Here is a 20,065-nt window from a genome sequence, read left to right as displayed (position 1 = left end):
TGTATAATATTATTTTAAACGAGTGACCCCGACAGACGTTGTCCTGTAAACACGTCTTAAGTTTGAAAAATCAGTCCAGCTGTCAGGAGGAGTTCACTAACATGGGCAGGAGTATTATATATGGACTCAATTGAGAATCCACAAAAGAAATCATCTAAATCGGTCCAGCCGTTTAGGAGGGAGTTCAATTGTGAATCATCATCGAATCCACTTGAACACACACAAAAAAAAAAATATTCAAATCGGTCCAGCCGTTTAGGAGGAGTTCACTGTCAACTCACGTACAGAAGGTACACGTAGAAGAAAGGATAAATTGTTGTATAATTTCAAATATGGGCTGGGAGTTTCTTATCAGCTCTTCTCCCCATGTCACAGCCCTTTTACGAACTTATGTAGCGTCATGACCAAGTTTACCAAGTATAGTTGCAATATGTTATCTTATTGGTACTCCCTATGGTAATTAATATATTTCTATTTCTATCACTTGACAACGAGCTATAAGTACGAGTGGTGAACACAATAGTTCAATTCTAGACGTGGTGTCACTAGGACTCATTAGGACTAGATAAAATATAGTCACCTTTGCCCAATAATATCATAAGCTATATATCAGCCACATAAGGGACAGTACAAGGGGTCCCAGGGTTCTGTTCATAGCCTTGCGTAGTATCTTGGGGCAAAGGGTATTCGTTCCAAAAACGAAACTTTTCAGTTAGATATTAAATAAATATAATAAAGTAACTTATACTGGATTTTGGAAATCACCACTAGGGTTGAATACCTATGTAGACCTATGAATGTTTATGTACCTAAAGAACTAAACATTTCTATTTCAGTTATTACATTGACTTTATCAATCGTTGCTTGGGCAAGTGCAAAATCAGAAATTTACTGTGAACTAGCGTGCGGTTATCTTACTACGTTCCTGTCTGTGCCACTAATAGGCGGACATATGACAACAGATGCTTGTAAGTATTCCGAATAATCTATTGTGATAAAGAAAATTCTGTGAAAATAATAAAGTGCTTACAAATTTTAAAAATATTATAAACAAAACAACACATGAAGTGCGTACCACCAATTAAAAAACAATCATAGCCCCTGAGGTAGCTGTGTTACAACAGAGTGTAGGCGGGGGTGATCACTTATCATCATTTTTCTTGAGAACGATACCCTTTTTAGTATATTCAACTATTTTTTACATTATTCTGGATGCGTGGGTATCAATTTTACTGTGGACCTCCTCTTCCATCGCTGCTGCTAAATATGATAACGTTTGATGGTGCGACTACACGTTTCCTATTCATCACGATTCTGTTCACGATGTGTGGACATTTCATAAAGGAACTCCGTTTAATAAAATATTTTAATTATTATATATTTTAGCAAGGTTACGAAGATACTGGCAGCGTTCGCCCTTTGAATAGCTAGCCTAATTCTTTGTCTGAGGTAGCTGCCACATCGAAATTTTGCGAATCCCTAAACCACAATAGCGGATTGGTAGAGATACTTGGTTCCAAAATTGTTCAGCTACATATTAAGAATCGATTCTAAGCTAATTTTGATTAAGTCGACTACTTGTGTAAGAGATCTGGATGATTCCAAAAGGAGCAGCAACGGAGCACATACGTAAATTTTTGGGAAATGTTTCAATTGAAAGTTGGCACATGGCATAGAAACGAACAACTGAAATAATGTTAATAGTAACAATAAATAAGTAATAAGAATAAATAAATGAAGTTCAATGTTCAAAGTTTGATCATAAGATAATTTTACAAAGATATTATGACTCGTCAGAACGCAACAAACGCCCACATTTGAGCAACATATTACACATGACACTGGGTAGGAATCTTGTGCACGTGCAGACGTCATCACACTAGGGCAGTTAAATAATGAATACCAGTTTAACATATTTTTGACTAAGGATTATATTATATCGATACGAAACATAAAAGTCATAATAGATCATTTTCAGCGCGTAACCCATTGTAATTATTCTTACTTTTCACATTTAAGTTGTGACTGCCGCGGCGCAACGTTTGCTCACAACGGCGTTTGCAAATCCGATGTTCAACCTAATGAGGAAGATTCTAGTACTCAGGCCGAATAAAGAGCAAGGAGCATACATCATGAATCAAATAAAAATAGTAATTTAGTAGTTTCTATATTGGTACCAAAAGTATTACATGATATAAATTGGTTGGGACCTTCTTTTAGGTGACAAAACCTGTGTCAGAAGATCCCGCTCTTCCATATTTATAATCACTTAGTAGGTATCTTACACTACTAAGGTGTGGGTGTGTGTATGTGTGTGACGATGTGTATGTATGTGTATGTTTGTGAAAGTGTGTATGTGAATGTGTATTGTGTTCGCAATATATTGTGTAATAAGCTTTATAAATACATAAAGAATAAAGTTTATTACAGTCATAATAATGTTCCAGATATATATTTACGTATTTCATATTAATAATGTTGTAAAGTCGGTTACATTTATTTAAGAATTGATTTTCCGCCAAAGCAGATTTCTGTTTATGCACGTTTAGAATTGTGAGTACTATGTATTATTTCCTTACAGTTAATACTTCAGTTTCTTCATGTAGTCAGTTTCTGTACACAATGCATATGGATATATGCATAGAATAATAACGATCAGAACGATAGTTTCATTTATAGTTCCTGTCAATATAGAAGTAACATTATAATTAATATGTGCATGAGCGTCAAGTACTTACATTCGCCAACACGCACACAGACAGCCAAATAATGTTGGAAGTGAATAGACATTTCCCTAAATCAGTAAATTGTAAGAAAAACTAGGTTATATGTAATAACAAAGAAATAAAATATAAACTAAGAATTTAATAAAAACAGCACGTATTTAATTATGGTTGCACCCATTTTTGAAGTCCAAGTAAAGAAGTTCTTTAGAATCGTTGTTTTTTGAATCTCGATGAAACGAATAAGCGAGACGATAGAGGCGCCGTTCCCAGCTATATCCGAGGTTTTCTAGGGTGCAGAGAACGAATTTGGGATAATTTTTTCAATCCAAGATGACTGCAGTGAAAAATTATATTGGGGCTATACGTATAGGTGGTTATAATGATAACCCTAATGCCAAACAACTTATCGGCATCTTTAGGAAATTGTTGTGCCACATGAGACTAAAATCATTGATATCGTAAATTTGCGCGGCAGCCATCTAGGATTAAAAAGCAAAATGGCGCGTAATCGAAAATCGTGACGATTTGCTATAAAATTTCTCTCATACGTCGATAAAGAAGTTTCACTTCAAAAACATTTATCTCTATCTGTATATTGGCAACGGACCTTAGATGTCAGTGCATAATAAAGTTTTATTTTACAGGCAAGTCCTTATGCCTGTGTAAACTTATGGGATCCAGCTGTGGGGCTGGACTAAACAAACAAATATTCTAATCATCCAACGATTCCAGAATAAAGTATTGAAGGAAATTATGAACTTACCTTGGTAAATTCGAGTCAGCGATCTCCATCGGGACCTTAACATCGAGTTCTTTGACTAAGTTAAACAAAAATATGCTGACGTCCATCATCACAGACTTCATTATCACGTTAATGTCGAGGCAATCCAGCTCCTTGACAACAATGATATAGTAAGAAGACTTAAACGAAGAAAACCATTTGAGTTAGTGTAGTGCTAGTGAATTAACAGTATCAAAATTGTTATATTACAAAAGACACAAGAATAGAGATATCAAGAAAAGTGTTAATGGACACATTCTTACTTTAATATAAAGTTTAAGCAGTTTAAGTTAAAGTACAATTACTTATTAGCCTAAGTTGAGGCTAGATTATAATATAAGTGGGATAACATTATAAATATATATGTATATATCTTAATATATATAAATTACTTGACACGTTGTTTGTCCGCGATGGACTCTTAAAGTTATGAACGGATTTTAATGGTGATTACTTCATGGAAGGCAGTTTAGTCCAACTTGAGAGATAGGATAGTTTTTATTTCGATTTGGGACCCATAATTATTTTTAATTCCAATATTTGTATTGTATGGACATATTTTCTATGAGAGAATTTAGTGACGCACGATTTGACAGTTCTGCTGTGAAACAATTTCATTACAGTTACCAACAGAGAGCAATGATGTTCTATACATAATATAGAATCTCATTGACAAGGAGCATATTATACAAAATAATTCTTGGTGTTATGAAATATTATTGACAAATACATAAAAAACAGTATTTTTAATTATAATACATTATGTTTATAATGATGGAGATTGACTACTAAGGCCAATGTGAGGTGAGGGTTAAATAAGACCGAGTACCGAGTTTGAACGGACAGGTTTTTGTTCGTGTCAACATTATGTTCAATATTAACTTTAAGGATATTAAAGATTTTATTATTTACTTCACATATAAGAAGGTGATATATTGATGATATACATATTTATAGAATTTACGCGTCACAATGTTAGATACCATACATCTCCGAAACGGGTTGATAGATTTTTATGAAATTTTTGAAGTTAAGTATTCTTCTTTCTCTTTGGCGCGTTATGAAAATATTATGAGAGTGAAATTTAAAGATGCGCGCTCATCACTGGTACACAAATGTAACAGGGTGAATTTGGCTTTTTAAATTTTCTGACGTTTGCGACATTCATTTTTTTTTGTATCTTCGGCCTTTATTAGGACAGGCAAAAAATGGGCTTGAGCTCATACAGCCGTATTCGTTATTTAATAATTAATTGTCAAAGCTATCCTTGCAAGTTTTTTATAATATTATTCTTTCTAAAAACGTGGAATAGCAGGAGGAATAAATAATTTTAAGGATTTTGCTTTGTTACGCCAAAGAAGTATAACTTCTTGCGTGCATACATAATTTATGTTTATTTGGTAGGTTTGAGAATCGGTCGTAATCAATATTTTGTACCCTCAAATTTTTATGCAATTCTTAATTAGAACTAAGCTTTATTTTAAAAAATTAGACAATAGTAGGAGACAACCACAGCAGGTGCATAGCTCGATATCACAACAACCAATACATCATTTTATACACTATAATATTATGTGGTGTTCACTCAAGCATCAAAACCACAACATCTTTATTATTTATCAAAGGATGGAAAACAAAATAAAGTAGTTTATAAAAATTAGTATTAAAATAAGCAATTTATATATCTGTATTAATTGCAAAGTATTCTAAAAAAAAGTCACTATTCCACGCGGTCGAAGTCGCGGGTTAAAGCTACCATATATATATTTTTATTATTATTTTTCCCAGAGGAGAAAAATTTGGATTCAAAACCACTTATTGAACGACAAAGTATGAAATTGCCGATTTGTACTGAAAATTTGAAATATTTTTTTTGAACATATTTATTTAATCAAAGTTATTATCATTATTATCTATACATTGCTGCCATCTAAAAGGAAGATCATTTATGCTTTTGCAATAGAACTGTGGTTATCTAGATTCGATAAACTGTGTGAAAGCATTTTGTACTGCCTTCTAAGAAGAAATTTTTTTATCTCGTAATTATGTCCAAATCACGAAAAAAATTGTAGTCCGTTGCAGCAAGGACTGGCAAATACGGAGAGTGAGGAATGGTTTCTAATTGCATTTCCTATAGAGTTAAAACGGTTTCTCGTGCTGTATGAAGTCTCGCGTTATCATGGCCGAATAATGCTGAAGATCAATTCATGAGTCGGGGCTTTCTACTAGTTTTGCTATCGTTGTTCGGAGTTCGGCACGGAAGAAATCTGCCGTTATTGCTTCACAAAATCGGAGAAACCTTTAGTGAATAACATCATGTTGAGACCACTAAACAGTTACCATTACTTTTTTATTAGTAAGCTTTGCTTTAGGACATTGTTGCGACGTTTGACCTGGAGTCAGCCTTTAGATTTTCTCGCTTACGGTTATGGTAAACAATCCACTTTTCATCGCATGTCATAATTCGATCCAATATTCGTTTATTTCTGTATCGATTCAACAAGGTAACACAAGTTTCAACACGCGCAGTTTTTTTTTCTGCAGATCAGTCAAATTATGAGGCATCCATTTTAGATATTTCTTTATTTTATTAATTTAACGTAAATGAGTCAATGTGGTTGTTAAGGTATCGTTTAACCATGCTGCTAATTCCTGGGTAGTTTGGATTCTATCAGATTCCACCATCTTTTTCAATTCATTGTTATTCATCTGTGTGGGTTTTTCATGTGGTTCGTTCTTCAAATCAAAGTTTCTATCACGAATGCGTTTAAACCAAAATCACACGGTGCATTCATTAGCAGTCCCATCTTGAAAGGCAACATTGATATTGCAAGCTGTTTCTGCCGCGTTAGTACAGCGTCGGAATTCGTATGCAAAAATCACTCAAATTTTCGAAGTATCCATCTTTCCTGTCTAATATAAATAAAAAAAGTAAACGGAAAGTTGATAATCGAATGTTGCACATATTTTAAAAGAAGAACTACATAGGTACCATGTGAAAAAAGTATCACCCAAAAAAAACTCAAACCATGAAGGTCCTTTGTCAATTCGAAGTACATATAACAATAAAATATATATATGTCAAAAAAAAAGCGTGTGTGTCAGCTCCGACGCACGACTGGAGTTTACTCCAGTACTCAAGAACGATTGTCTTTGAACAGGTACTAAACAAAATCAAGTCCAATGGAGTCAGTTACAAACTGACATACAGCAGAAGCTAATAAAAGTGTATTAATTTAAAAAAATATAGATATTAATAGATATTAAAAAAATAAAATAACTTCATAGTTAATAGTGAATTTTCTTATGGTCATGCGCCATCTATCGAAAACCGTTATTTATTTATTTATTTGGAATAAATCGGTTACAACACCAATAACATTAATCAAGTAAGTACATTATACTATTGCTAGACGCTATGATGCGAGGACTCACGAAGTGCAAAAAGTTTGTGAGTCCTCTGAGTAAATAGATCACAATCAGGGCGGGCTTCTACGAGGTGATTAAACAAATTCAAGACTCGCGGTACGGGCGCCGCAGTGCGTGCTACCTCCGCCAGCAGACGGTGATTTCTACTACGAATATTATTGTTAGGTGTATACAATCGAATCAGCTCATTATGAATATCAGGGGCATCTATTAAGCCCCAGCTAACTGAGCCCTGGTTGAGAGCCCGTCTGGTTTCCAGAGTGTTGTATCCGAGGCAACCGACGAGATACGCCGTCTGGTAAAAATACGGGTAGTAACCCAGTTTCCGCTTATACAGGAAACCCAATAATGCTTTTTTAACTTTCTCCAGCATAAGGGAATAGGTTACTTCGTAGGGATTCCATACGCATGAGCTCGCTTCAAGCTTACTACGCACAAGGGTAAAGCAGTTGTATTATATTGACGCTGTAGATATGGCAAGCATTCTTTAATACGAACCCTAGTCTCATAAAGAACTCTTGAGTGACTGTTATTATATCGTGGTCGTGTGATCGTGTCGTGGAAGGTAAGCTTTTGGTCAAATGTCACACCCAGATCTTTCATTGAATTTCGTCTACGTATGAGCTTACCATTAATGCGGTACTGAAAAGATATAGGTGACAAAAAGTGACAATTTAGCATTTAGTGAGATTAAATTCCATTTTATTATGCACACCCAAATTATAAACAGCACCTATGTCTGCCTGAATAGCCTCATATTGTGCCTCATTTTGGATGCTCGCATATAATTTTAGGTCATCCGCGTAAAGAAGCCTATAGCACAAAGTATAGCAAGCAGGATGTCTTTATTATCACTGTCGAAAGCCTTACGAAAATCAAAGTAAAGCACATCTACTTGTAATCGTATAACTAATTGTGTTGATATAAATTCTGTTAATGTTAACAATTTTGAATTTACTGACCTTCTGCATCTAAAACGATGCTGAGCATAATTAAGGAGTTTAGCTACCTGTAAATAAATTAGTCTGTGGAGAACATTTTTAAATATTTTAGCTGGTGAAGATAGAATTGCTATGGGTCGATAGCTTTCAACATCGGATTTATCAGAACTCTTCGGTATAGGCGTTACACGCGTTGTTTTCCATTATAGGGGATAGCAACTTGTTTGCTTAGATTAATTAAATATATGAGATAAAGGGAAGGCAATACATGTCTTTAAATCCTTGAAGAGAAAATATAGTAATCTGTCAGGTCCTACTGAACTGGAAGATTTTAATTTATTAATACCATATAGAATATCCTGAGATGTAAATTTAAGTATATTTACATAGTTGCTATTATGAGAAGTGTCATTATTATTGGCTTGTACTGTATTTACCTGGAGAATATCGGTAGAATACACACTTGCAAAGAGCCTGGCAAATGCATCAGCAGCTGCAGCTCCCGTAAAACTGCCTGGAACTTTACCGTTGGCTCAAAACCTCCTTTGGAACGAAGACTTGCTATGTGCTTCCAGAATTCAATCGGATTAGATTTGATATTATTTTCTACGCGTATTAGATATGCTTTTTAAGCCTCAGCAGTTCGACTTTTAATGAACTTCTCATATCCGAAAAGGCCCGGAAGTCATCTAGCCGCTGGGTTTTCCTCCAATTTCTATGTAATTTAAGTTTAAGTTTAGTGTCTTATATAATATCAACCAATATCAATGTAATACATAATAAGTTATGTTGTTCGTATTACTCGAAAGATTCAGCGTTCGATTTGGAAATACGAAATAGTTTATGAAAGAGACACTAGATGACGTTTAATCTAGTATTATTTGTTTTTAATTTGAACTAAGATGGGGTGTCTGTGGTTCAACGCCATCTAATAAAGTTTAGGAAACTAACTTTCACTACCCACAACACTTCTAATTGCAAAATAAAATAATTTTCAAAAGTAACGATAGGTGGCCGACAGGAAAATACAGTGCTAATTGTTACCTTAAGAGTCCATCGCGGACAAACAACGTGTCACGTAATTTATATATATTATGATATATATAGAATAGAATAGAAACACTTTATTAACAGTAAAACACACACCTTCAATTTACAGTAAAAATCTTAAAGAAATAAAAAATTAAATTAAATGTTACAAAAATTATTAAAATATAAACAAAAACAAAATATTAAATAACTGTGCGGCGCGTGATTCCCTGCTAAAAGGAGCTGACTCAGTATGTTGTTGGTCAGTGCAGAAGACACCACCACAACACTGGTTTTCAGCAGCCCCTCGTGACATTTGGAGTAAACAGCTGTTGTAGCTTTCCCAATGTAATTTTTTTCATGTACATGTAAATTTATAGAGTTATAAAATAGAATTATAAATAAATATTTATAATTAATATTAAATCATATTATAGTTTTTAAGCAAATATACATAATACTTATATTAAAGGTGGCACAAGGTACATTAGTATAAAAAATGAGATATAGATAATATATTGGTAAACATTAAATACACATAATAAGGATACAGAATTGTGTTAGTCTATATTTACTATAAGATACATTGCATATCAAGATTAATTATTATATAAAGAATCTAAAATAGTTTTTTTATAATTAAATCTAAAATTTTGAATATTTTTCAGTTGTCTGATTGGTGGCAGTAAATTGTTCCAGCACTTAGTAGCATTGTATCGAAAACTACCCCTGAACGCTGTTGAGTGTATATACATATACATATATATCTCGGAGATTTATTTGGATTTAAAATCGGGCGTCAAGGTGTTGGTATCCGCCATGTTGTTTTAAGTCGATCAGTGCGCACGACCGGCGCAGGCGCTAGCTTGAAGACGAATGCGACTTCTAAATGAGCGCTCTACTGATGGACAATAATAACTAACTTCAATCACGTCACCGACAGTGACGTACACAGTGACAACTTCAAACACACTTTGAAAGATAACGTTCGCCATCGGTTCAGCCCAATACACAGAGTAGAATATAATCATACAGGCCATATTACTTTTATATTCAAATTCTCCGACACGGCCATTCTGCAATTCAACGCGCTCTCGCGTTGATTTATGGACGTCAAGTCCAGCCTAGAAGCCACAGCGCATAGCACACAAGTAAAGCGCTTACAAACAGCTTTCAACCTCCCACAAAGCAAAGCGTAAAAGCTTTCAGCACGTCACAGCGCTGGCGTATAGCAAGGCGTTGGGGCTTTCAGCATTGCTCAGAGGCAGCACTTAAAACACGCTGCAAAGCGTTGCAGCTTTCAACATCAACCTTGGGTCAAGACAGATGAGCCCAACCATACTGCAAAGCGTGATGGCTTTCAGCAGGACATCAGGACAAAGCAACAGGCTTTCAATCCTACACCCCACCATAGGTGTAGCGCTCTTAAAAGTGAACTTGGACAAAGCAACAGGCTTTCAATCCTACACCCCACCATAGGTGTAGCGCTCTTAGAAGTAAACTTGGACAAAGCGACAGGCTTTCAATAATACACCCCACCATAGGTGTAGAACTCTTAGAAGTAAACTTGGACAAAGCGACAGGCTCACAATCCTACATCCCACCACAAGCGTGGCGCTCTTAGAAGTAAACTTGGACAAAGCGACAGGCTTTCAATCCTAATATGACAAAGCGTAGAAGATTTCAATCGTAATATGACAAAGCGTAGAAGCTTTCAATTCCCAATGCTCCAAATTATCAATAAAGAAAACCATATTTATTATTGATGCAAGGATAACTTTGTACTAAAACTAAGTTGTCTACTGCAACGGATGAATTAAGGCCTTATCGGCATCGTATCGTACTTTATCTCTTTTTACTAGCTCGTCCATCCTATATTTTGCTTCTCGTCTCATTTCTATTTAATCCTCTTGCTCTGCCATGAGTTAGCAATCGAATCGTGCGTTCACTTACTGCAGTCGATAATAAGTAAACCTTGGAACCTTCCTTGCTGACGCTTTTCGTCTTCATTTGATTCCACGGTTAACATATTCCAAGCTAAATAACTTCTGCCGGATATTATTTTGAAACAGTATTTCTCGAGAGCATCTTGTAAGAGTATACGTCAACTACGGAATGCTTCTCATCTGAGCACGAACTTATCCTGACCGTATGATCAATTATCAACCTTCCATTATTGTAGTTAGCTAGCACAAATCAGCAGTAAGTTATCGCGAGCCCACTATACTCTCTCTGATGAAGGACCTCCGAATGGTCTGAAACTAGTCGGTACCCACACCGATAAAACGTGAGTAAAACCGTGCTGATAAATAAGGTTATCTCTGTCTCACGAAAGTGTTAATAGTTTAATTACCTCTTTGAGATTGAAATAACGAATCTTTACTAAGACCAATACTCAAAACAACAGACAGATGCCCTGGCACAATATAGGCATGTCTATTTTTACCTCTTAATTTTTTTTTTCAATTTACTAAACTTTACAAATTCTTTACCAAAATTCATGAACGATGTGAGATTCAAACTCACGCCTCTCGGGCTCCGCCCGAGCCGCACCCCATCTGGGCCAACCGTCATCAAATTGAGGGATATCATTTAAAAATAACAAACTGTGAACTTAAATGGCGTATCAATTTAAAATCACTTGCCATGGAAATATCAGCTCACGGCGACGCACCACACCTTTTCCGTAACTGTTGCATGTAACGCCGGGTAAAGCTACAAATGCAGGTGCCAGTTAGTGGCACCACTTCAAAATCACGCAACTTCAGCATTAAACAGTAAATGCGTTCCCGGGCGTCAAATATCCCTGGTATCGTGTAGCAGACGTCCCAGAAAACAAGTCGAATGTTTGCGAAGGCTATCCCACCGCTGCTCTCGGAGATTTATTTGGATTTAAAACCGGGCGTCACGGTGTTGGTATCCGCCTTGTTGTTTAAAGACGATCAGTGCGCACGACCGGCGCAGGCGCTTCTGTCAACTTCCAGGACAACAAGCGCGCGAAATTTAATTGATAAATGACTTACTGTGCAGTGAAAGGGTGTCACAAAGTGTCTTATAATAAAAATTATGATAAGAAAATCACATTTCACACCTAAATACGATTTCTCAACTATTAATTTAAGCTAATACGTTCGTCAAAACAGCATAATATTTTGCAAACAAAACAGACGCCATGAAAAAAATATATTGCCAGTTATGAAAGTACTATATAGTTCCTCCGCTGGGATAGCTTTTTGTGTTTTATGGTAGATATTGATAGGAGGCTATAATGTACGACGCTACCTGATGACGGATCTCTATGTGCATCGTTTGCTCACAAGGGCGTCTGTAAAAAACCTAGTGTGGATGAAATTACTACGCAGGCCCCATAAGAAACTAGGAGCATATATCATGAAGCATATAAAAGATAGTTATAAAATTTAAAATAAATTAAAGCAGTAAATCGTTTTAATTGGTTGTTTCATTAAAAAGAGCTTTACTTAAGTCACAGGAATCTCATTAATAACGCCACATATTATGTTTGTGACATATCAATTGTTTTTCAAAGTATATTCCTGCACAATTAACACTCTTTTGAATCCATTGCTTATACTAGTTGATTTAGTCATTCCGAGGTACCTCTTGAATACCTTGGAAATTATTCACTGTGCGACACTTTCTAGAGCCGTGTTCGTCCAGCCAGTTACGCAACAGTGAAGCAACGTCCTCAGGAAGTATTTGCACTGGGTACATGTTACCAGCATGCCTATTATGAAAATAGCACTTATTGAAAACTCGAGCATTTCGTAAGGATCTACTTGGTGCACAGTGGCGAGATTGTCGTGGTGGCGAAGCAGAACGAACTTTTCAAATATTATGATGAAAAGCAAGAATTACGTCGTGATAAATTAAACACGCACAAAGTCTTTCTTATCGCCCATTTAAGGAAAAGCAACAGCTAATATCATTTCTATAGATACTTAAATAGTAACAGACAGTCAATTACAGGTTTTTAAATTAACCTTTGTTAAAATGTGTAATCTATTTGTAGGTTGTTCATTTTACGGGTATATGTGACTATTGAATTTTTTGATTTAATAAATTTTAGTTTATTAATAATTCAATACTCCTCTAAGCGGTTGAGATTCTCCTGAAGGGCATTAATGTCAAGGAAAGATTTCATTGAAGAGAATATTTTTATATCATCAGCGAAGAAAAGTTAATTGGAAGACTTAAATAAGCAATCTGTGTCACCTACATAGATAATAAAAAGAAGTGGACCAAGTAGTGATAAAATAAAAAGCATAGCGAAGAAGGTTATTTTCTCAGAAATTATGACGAAATGTTATCAGGGCCTGGAGATTTAGTTATATCTAGCCTCTCAAGTAATAATTTAATTCATGCACAATGATACAAATATTTCGAATATCAGAGTTAATATTTAAATGAGAACTATTTTTTTATGGAATAGGAGGACAAACGAGCGTTACCTGTTGTTAAGTGATCACCGCCGCCCACAATCTCTTGCAACTCTAGAGAAATCACAGGAGCGTTGCTGGCCTTTAACTTAGTAAGAATCCATTCACCGTTATCTCAAAAATAAAAGGATATGCTTCTATTAATATGTGACGTGGAGTTAAAAAAATGTTGACGAAAGTATGTTGAGAACGCATTACAGATAGTTTCACCACTTGTATAGCTATTATTATTAAATATATATAGATTGCGACGTACTTTTCACAAGCCTCCAAATATATTTTGGATTAGTTGCTAATTTTTTTATAGTATTTACTTTTCTCCTTAATTGCTTCTAACGGAGCAGAGTAATACCATACTGGATGCAAATATCTCCACACGTGTACGGAGCTGATGTAGAAGAATGATTGAAGAGCAAATACTGTTTCATTTAAGAAGCTGAAACGCTCGTCAATAGGGCGAGATAAAAAGGCGCATTTCAATACCTGAGATATAATTCTTTTGTTAATATTTTAAAAATCAACCTTATCATAAATATCGCAGGTCTGCGGAGCGTTATCTAATAATATGGTTTCAAATGATTTTACATCTTTAAACAAAGCAATGTAGAAGTGGTAGAAATAGGTGTAAGAGGATCGGTGCACTCAGATACATAGATTAATTGGTTCGAAAAAACTAGATCATTAGATCTAACTAGACTATTACGTCTGTTCTATTTGTTATGTATGCCATTTAATTGATGCAAGCAAAAATGCGCTCATTTCGTCCGATAGCGAATACTCATCCAAATAGCTCATGCTTGTACTATAAAAACTGCTATTTTCTCTAAAATGCGGCAGCAATTTAACTTTGGGTGGTCGGCCAAGAATCATCCAGAAAAACCACAAGATTCACATCCCCACTGTTCTGGACAGATGTCATTCATGGGCTGCTGAATTCCCTCACTGCACAAGCCCTAATTTGCTTAGGCTGTGCTGTCGTTGTCGTCTTAGTGGTCAGAGGGAAAGTACAGTACAGTACTCAGTACAGTTGATAGTACTCTATGCGAGCTTCTGCAAAACTTTCTGTACATTATAATCAGATGGTGTAAGTCGGTAGACGTGTAGTTGAATGTTTCTAAAACGTGCATAGACCCTTTACACACAGAATGAAAACAAACTTAAAGCTTATTACAGTAGATAGTAAATCACTTAAATGGAAAACAGATTTGAAGTGTCTGGGCATAACCCTTGAAAGCAAACTCAATTTCTTATTTATTTATTCAATGAAAAGAGCAACAGTATAAATATTATAAATGAGTCTTAAGAATTAGTGTACATATAACAGTGTAATTGGCTGCTGGTCTCTCTATATAAACAAATAAATCAACTGATGAATTTCAACTTACTTTACTTTATCATGTTTAGTTTAAAACATTATATGAACAATATTATGCGAATGTAATATATATAATATCTATTATTACATTATGTTGAAATCGGTTATAGTGTTTATATTATTATGTTTGGATGTGTATGTATGCGTGTAGTGTGTGTTTGTGTATAGGTGCGTGTGTTAATGTATTTCTTCGTTTTATATTGCTACAGTAACATTTTTCGTATATTCTGTATTCATTAATATTTTAATAATTTATTTTTTGAAGATATTTTTACTGCGATTATGAACGACGACATTCCAAAAAACTTTAGTGTAATTCTTAAAAATTCTATGAATCGGAGAATTTTTACCATAGTTCATAGTGTAAAATGATAATGAAAATTGTGGCGTATTTTTCGTTCATTTTAGTGGTACATTGTAATAAATACTAGCAAGTAATTTTGGGAAGTCCAGAAGATTATTTAATATATTTAATAAGATCATTGTATCTAATAACGTTCGTCTGTCTGTTAGTGAAATTATATTATGATGCATGCAGCCATCTTTATAGTTTTTTATGACGAATGTTAAGGTGTTTTATAAATTTAGATTGATTCGTTCCTGGTTTTTTGATATACGTTATATAATGGGGCAACCAGATACAACTAGCGTACTCTAAGACACTACGCACGTATGTATAGTAAACAGATTTAATACATGCAAGGTCATTAAAATGTTTACAGGTACGTATCACAAAACCTAAATTCTTGAACGCTTTGTTCGCAACGTAATCAAATATTTTTTACCATCTGCGAATAAAAGATTGTTGCATGCATTAAAATATCTGTATATATCATAAATATATGCGTTGTAAAGCAATGGTCCCAAGTGAGATCCGTGTGGAATACCTGATCGAATTTTCACAAAATTTAGCCTGAGATCGATTAGACAAGTATGATTTTAACCATATTATCAGATCCCCATGTATACCTAGACTTTCTGGTTTGGCTAGTAAAATGATGTGGTCTACACGATCGAAGGCTTTACGAAATCAGTGTTAACCACATCAACAAGTCCACCATTTTCTATATTTTTAAGGACATTCTGTATAAACTTAGCTAGTTCGTCATAGTTGACTTATGTTTGAGGAAATCGTGCTGTGAATGATTTACTCTGTGGAATAAATTTGATCTTAAAAAAGTTTTTCAAATATTTTACTAAATGTATAAAGCATCAATTTTAGATTTCAATTTCTTTTTATGAATACGTAGACATTAGCCTCTTTCCATTTAGATGGAAATATTCCCTCTTATAAAGAGCTGTCATAAATATATCTGAGAGGCTTAACTATTACGAGGACAAACGAGTGTACGGGTCACCTGGTGTTAAGTGATCACCGCCGCCCACATTCTCTTGCTCTCGTAATAATTTATTTTTACAAACGCCAGCTTTACCAATTGCATATGCGTCATTACATTTGGGTAATTGAAGATTGTCAAGGTTATACTTTGAGGCGAGTTGGACAAAAACACTTTTAAAAAAATATTTAAACCATTACATTTATCCGGGCCGTTGTTAAAGACTTGGGTGTTCAATAATAATGTCTTCGGGTAATAAGATTTTCGTTGCATTAGTTTCACGTGATGCCATATGTTTTTAGGGCAAGTTAAAAATATCTTTTATATGACGCTGAACCTGCCTTGCTGCAAATATAGTTTCTGAGGACGTCGCTTCACTTCAAGCATTCCCCACGTTCCTGGCACAACTAGCTGGACGATATACACGATACTAGAAGGTGTCGCACAGTGAATATATTCCGAGAGATAAATCAAGACGTCCCTCGGGAGGACTGGAACAACTGCCTACTTTATTTAAACAGTGATTTCAAAGAATGCAAAACTGTGTATCACAGTGTCACAGAGTAGAGATGGATACTTACGTATTAAATATAGTGATATGTCACTAAATAACATGAGCATTATTTATGAGAATCCTGTGACTTAAGTACAGCTCTTTTAAATAAAACAAATAATTGAATGATTTATTGCTATATTTTGTTTTGAATTTTATTAATTTCTTTTATTTGCTTCATGATTTTATTAGCATTTGCCTTTGTGAGCAACCGATGCACCGCGACACTCACATCTGTAATTTGAAAAGAAAGAATAATTAAAATAGATTAAACGCTCACACTTATAATTAATTATAAGTTATTAATTCTTGATGACGAACATATTTAACTACATAGTTAGAATAATAATACCACCACAATTCTTCCAACATAATATTTAGATTTACTTAACGAAGATATTATTATTGTGACTGGGCATTTCATGTTTCACCTGTGGGAGGCTCCTTTGCACAGGATGCCGCCAAGATTGTGGGTACCACAACAGCGCCTATTTCTGCCTTGAAGCAATAATTTGTAAACATTGTTGTGTTTCGGTTTGAAGGGCGCTGTAACTAGTGAAATTACTGGGCAAATGAGACTTAACATGTTATGTCTCAAGGTGAAGAGCGCAATTCCAGTACCGCTAAGAATTGGGCAGGGCGTATCAATTACCATCAGCTGAACGTCCTGCCCGTCTCGTCAATTATTTTCAATTAAAAAAAAACTTTTATAAGCTCTAATATTGCTAAACATACCAGATCATATGTATACGATTCAATAGCACATCATTTCGGAAACATTACTCCCGGATGAGCAAGACACCTGATATAGGTACAATGAAGTTACCCTTTCCAAGATATAAACGTCGTTTTAACACATGAAGCCAGAAAATAGGCACAGGAACTCCCTGATGTACCTAATCATGCATCCTAGCCGTGTTAGGATTTATTGCAATTATCATGAGACAATTCATTTTATTTCTTTATCTTTATATTAATAAACTTCCTTTGTTTTGCAATCTAATTGCAAAGGAGGTATTCCAATTCACAATAGCTACTTATTCACTGTACTTGTAGTCGTACCATCAAAAATTATCAATTTATTATATTTAGTAGCAGCGATGGAAGAGCAGAATATACTAAGAATAGTTGAAAATACTTAAAAGGGTATCTTTCTCAAGAAAAATGATGATAAGTCATCACCGCCACCACAGCAGAGTGTATGTAACTCAGCCACCTCAGGGGCGATGATTGCTTTGAAATTGATGGTACGCACTTCATGTGTAATGTTTTGTTATTTTTTTTTTAATTCATAAGCTCTATCTTATTATCACAGAACTATCTTTATCTTAACAGATTTTCCGGAATACTTACATGCATTGGTTGTCATATGTCTGTCCATTACTGCCACAGACAGGAAAGTAGTCATGTGCACACGCAAAATCACAGAAGAGTTTTGATTTTGCACTTGCCCAAGCAACGATTGATAAAATCAATGTAACAACTGAAATAAAAATGTTTAGTTCTTTAAATATTTGCATGTCATTTAAGATTATAATAAAAGAAACGGTGAATGATTATAACTGAAGAGAAAATTCACATTCAAATTCAACTAATTTTATTCAGATTACGATAAAAGATCACTAACAGAACGTCATAAACTGCATTCTACATGAGAACGGGCTCACTCAGTGGGCGTTTTCTTTTTAACTTCCCGCTAATAAAATTGAAAATTTTCAACAATTCGGGATGTTCTTGGTTTTACCCCGTTTTTCGAAAATCGAGTTTGCATCAGATTTTTAAGGTCCTAGGAAGCTTCCCTGCTATTCTCGCGATGGTGTCCGTACATCTGAATATATGTATGTGTGTGTGTATGTATGGATGTATGTTAATCTCTTATAACTTTTGTACGGTTCTACCGATTCCATTGCAGTTGGTGGCATTCTAAACGGCTTGACAAAACATATTTAGAATACAATTGGACCGATTCGGACCGGTGGATTTTAAGAAATCTAAAAATAAACAACGAAAAAAAAATTTTTAAATTTTTAAAATAAGAATTATTTTAAACACAATCTATACGGTGTACTACAAAGAAACTAAATCCTCTAAATTTTCAATTTTCAGCCAGGCTTCCCTTAACCGTATTATGTTTAATTACAATGATTTTTGTAAGTAATAATCGTACATAATAAATAAGTTATCACCTAACGATTGTGATCAAACGGTGGAAACAAATAGATGATACTTACAAACTAATAGTTTCATGACGAATGGTTTTATTTCCTTCTATCGACGTGACAAACTATGAGGAGACTTGCAGGCGATTAGTAGTAATGTAAACAAGGAAGTCATTATAATTGTAAGTAGTTTTTTAAGAACTCATTATTTTATTCCATTTTAATTTATAATTAACAAATTGTTATTTGTTCAGGTTATCGCGCTATGAAATAATAATTTATTTTTAAATTAAAGAAGATACCACATAAATAACTAGCTTCGCCTCTATATCCCGCCCCATAATATTATATGATAATATTTCAATTACAATGGGAAGACTATAGGAACTGCTTTTTTTATGAAAATAAGGGACGAGAGGAGCCAGACGTTCAGCTGATGGTAATTGATGCGCCATGCCCATTACAATGCAGTGCCGCTCAGGATTGTTGAAAGACCCAAAAATTTTTGACTAAAACTGCGCTCGTTACCTTAAGATATAAGATGATAAGTCTCATTTGCAACTTTTATTTTTTTTATTTCTCATTGTCTACTCCAGATGTCACGAGGGGCTGCTGAAAACCAGTGTTGTGTAGGTGTCTTCTGCACTAACACAACAATATACTGAGTCAGCTCCTTTTAGCAGGGAATCACGCGCACACAGTTATTTTTTGTTTGTGGTTCTTTTTATAATATTTGTGTAAAAGGGGTTAGTAATTTAAACGCACTTAAAATTGAAATATTTGTATTTTACACTTTCCACTAATAACTTTTATAACATTGAACACAATTTGGGCAGCGTTACCCCTTACAGTTCACAATGAGTAATGTTCTCTCTTCGAAGTCGAGTTTTCTTCTCACCCCCTGTGTGAGGGCGGAAGGAGGGTGTCAGGGCGGAGCCCTATACCCTGGCTCTTCTTCTCCCAAGAAATCGCTACTTGTTGGGGGCACAACGATATTTTGTTTTTTTTTTGCTAGTTTTTTTTGTAGTGCCTTAGCTTGTAGCTTAGTCAGTGAGTCTGTCAGTTTTCTTTGGTTTCGGGGTCTTGTGGAGTTTTTGTCATCCTCGTATTCAATAGTTCCCTTGAATACGCCTTCATTTTTCTTCAACCCTCTTCATCTGGGGGTCTAGTATGTAGCGGGGCAATTGACTTTTTGAAAAAAAGAAATTGATTTTATGTATTTTAAAACTTTATTATTAATAATATTGATATTGAATGGAAAAAACTTATCAATTAGTT

The 20,065-nt window shown here is 34.8% G+C and overlaps 1 long non-coding RNA gene across 1 annotated transcript; it reads right to left on the bottom strand.

Annotated features, from left to right (window-relative positions):
* Positions 1–16,564: 16,564 nt before the first annotated feature.
* LOC126978212 (uncharacterized) lies at positions 16,565–18,952 on the bottom strand. The gene is made up of 4 exons (XR_007732537.1): positions 18,860–18,952; positions 17,982–18,111; positions 16,657–16,862; positions 16,565–16,579 (listed from the first exon to the last, which is right to left on the bottom strand). It is a non-coding gene; the product is annotated as an uncharacterized LOC126978212 (long non-coding RNA).
* Positions 18,953–20,065: the final 1,113 nt, after the last annotated feature.

Source organism: Leptidea sinapis, chromosome 47 (assembly GCF_905404315.1).
Source record: "Leptidea sinapis chromosome 47, ilLepSina1.1, whole genome shotgun sequence".
Classification (NCBI taxonomy): domain Eukaryota; kingdom Metazoa; phylum Arthropoda; class Insecta; order Lepidoptera; family Pieridae; genus Leptidea; species Leptidea sinapis.
The sequence above is the reverse complement of the archived record's forward strand: the minus strand, read 5'-3'. Positions and strand labels throughout refer to the sequence as shown.